Source organism: Rhincodon typus, chromosome 19, assembly GCF_021869965.1.
Source record: "Rhincodon typus isolate 14 chromosome 19, sRhiTyp1.1, whole genome shotgun sequence".
In the NCBI taxonomy this organism is placed as follows: domain Eukaryota; kingdom Metazoa; phylum Chordata; class Chondrichthyes; order Orectolobiformes; family Rhincodontidae; genus Rhincodon; species Rhincodon typus.
The window spans coordinates 2323737-2326679 of NC_063350.1; the positions used below are offsets into that span (position 1 = coordinate 2323737).

The window sequence follows — 2943 nt, forward strand, 5'->3', positions numbered from 1 at the left end:
GAAAGAGAGACACACACACTGGCTGTCTGTGTGTGTGTGTGTGTGTGTGTGTGTGTGTGTGTGTGTGTGCACGCGTGCTATACATTGATTGTCCCTGTGTGTGTGTGCGTGTGTGTGAGAGAGAGAAAGAGAGACACACACTGGCTGTCTGTATGTGTGTGTGTGTGTGTGCGCGCGCACACGCGCTGTACACTGATTGTCCCTGTGTGTGTGTGTGAGAGAGAGAGAGAGAGAGAGAAAGAGAGACACACATATTGGCTGTCTGTATGTGTGTGTGAGTGTGTGTGTGTGTGTGTGCACACGCGCTGTACACTGATTGTCCCTGTGTGTGTGTGTGTGTGTGTGTGTGTGTGTGTGTGTGAGAGAGAGAGAGAGTTATCCTGGGAGTGTGATAAACTCACTGTTGCTCTCTATGTGTGGATTCCAGGCCAGCTGTGGTTATCATAACAATCCCCCATGGCCTGGCACCGTCACTGAGATCCTGCACAGAGCTCACACCTTCACTGGCACCTAGAGCTGTAACTGCAAACAGTCCCATTGTCCCGTAACCCCACTGCAGCGTATTGAATCAGTCACTGACGTGAGGGAGGGAGAACAGAGATAAGGAGAAACTTCTTCAGCCAGAGAGTGGTGAATTTATGGAATTCACTGCCACAGAAGGCTGTGGAGGCCAGGTCATTGAGTACATTTAAGACTGAGATAGATAGGTTCTTGATTGTCAAGGGGATCAAGGGTTACGGGGAGAAAGCGGGAGAATGGGGTTGAAGAACTTATCAGCCATGATTGAATGGTGGAGCAGACTCAATGGGCCGAATGGCCTAATTTCTGCTCCTATGTTTTATGGTCTTATAGAATAGTGCAGTGAAACAGGAGTTTGTTTTATTACTCGATGGGATGTTGGCATTGCTAACTGGGCCAGTATTTATTATCCATCCCTAACTGTCCTCAGTAAGGTTGTGGTGATCTGTTGTCGAGAACCACTGCAGCTTGTATGGTGTAGGTAGACCCACAGTGTCCTTAGGGAGGAAATTCCAGGATTCTGACCCAGCAATATATTTCTACGTCAGGGTGGGGAGTGGCTTGGAGGGGAACTTGCAGGGGGTGGTGTTCCCCTGTATCTGCTGCCTTTGTCCTTCTAGATGGAAGTGGTCGTGGGTTTGGAAGGTGCTGTCTGAGGATCTTTGGTGAATTTCTGCAGTGCATCTTGTAGATAGTACATACTGCTGCTACTGAGCGTCGGTGGTGGAGGGAGTGGGATGTTTGTGGATGTGGTGCCAATCAAGCGGCTGCTTTGTCCTGGATGGTGTCAAGCTTCTTGAGTGTTGTTGGGGCTGTACCCATCCAGGCAAGTGGGGAGTATTCCATCACACTCTTGGCTTGTGCCTTGTAGATGGTGGGACAGGCTTTGGGGAGTCAGGAGGGGAATTACTCACCGCAGTATTCCCAGCTTCTGAAATGCTGTTGTAGCCACAGATTTGGTTAAGATTATGCATGCATACAGAATAAATAGGTTCAGTTGGCAGTTAGGAAGGCAAATGCAATGTTAACATTCATTTCAAGAGGGTTAAAATACAAGAGCAGGGATGTACTGCTGAGGCTGTATAAGGCTCTGGTCAGACCACATTTGGAATATTGTGAGCAGTTTTGGGCTCTGTATCTAAGGAAGGATGTGCTGGTCTTAGAGAGTGTCTAGAGGAGGTTTGTAAGAATGATTCTGGGGATGAAGGGCTTGTCATATGGAGAGCGGTTGAGAACTCTGGGTTTGTATGCGATGGAGTTTAGAAGGATGAAGGGGGAGCAGATTGAAACTTGGAGAATATTGAGGGGCCTGGATAAAGTGGATGTGGAGAAGACATTTCTACTAATGGGAGAGACTAGGACCAGATGCCACAGCCTCAGAGTGAAGGGACAACCCTTTAGAACTGAGATGAGGAGGAATTTCTTCAGCCAGAAAGGGGCGGGGGGGTGAATCTATGGAACTCATTGCCACAGAGGGCTGTAGAGGCCAAGTCATTGAGTGTCTTTAAGATGGAGATAGATAGGTTCTTGATTAGTTAGGGGATCAAGGGTTACAGGGAGAAGGCAGGAGAATGGGGTTGAGAATCATATCAGCCTTGGTTGAATGGCTGAGCAGACCTGATGGGCCAAATGGCCTAATTCTGCTCCTGTATCTTATGGTCTTATGGACTTCCATGATCTGAGGCTAAGAGCTACATCTGTAGCAGTCAAATACAATCAAAAGGCAGACAGAGCAGTGAACAAATGCTACATTACCATCTTGGCCAGTTTTATAATTCTGTGTCCTTTTGATCCGAAGAATGGTAACTGTGTATTGATTATGAACTTGAACCTTAAGCAGCAACTGGGGACACTAGGTTGCAGATGTGATCTCACCAGCAAACTGATTTGTTGATGGGGACAAGCCACAGTGAATGTGATAATCGGTTTTAAAATTCAATTGTAATTAAGATGCTCAGTATATTTACAAAGTATGTATTGTTTTTCAATATCATTGCAAAAATGGGAAAACTAAAAACCTCTAAAGGCAGAACCTTTGATCAGTGGAGCACTTAGCTGCAATTTCAAACCTGCCTTTGGAAGGCATTCTGAACCATGATGGGCAGTTTGTAGCAGATACACTCCATATACAAACAGTTTGTAGCAGATACACTCCATATACAAACAGGGGCAAAAAAGCTTTATGCATACACATGTAACTGTGATGACACACATGTGTAGCCTGTTCAAGTACATCAGTCTGTACATAATTAGAAATGCAGGACTGCATTTGGATGGCACCACTAGGAAAACACATGGGTCCATATTTCCATATTTAAAAATAAATGCAGTTAATAATGTGTGAGTATCAGTGTGCAGATAACAGTGTGTGAGTATCAGTGCGCAGATTACAGTGCGTGAGTATCAGTGTGCAGATAACAGTGC

General features: G+C 45.8%; 1 protein-coding gene across 1 annotated transcript in view; it reads left to right on the forward strand.

Moving 5' to 3' along the window:
* LOC109938920 (TOX high mobility group box family member 2) overlaps nt 1-2943 on the forward strand; it is a 283863-nt gene that overhangs the window by 124596 nt on the left and 156324 nt on the right. The gene's annotated exons all lie outside the window — the stretch shown is intronic.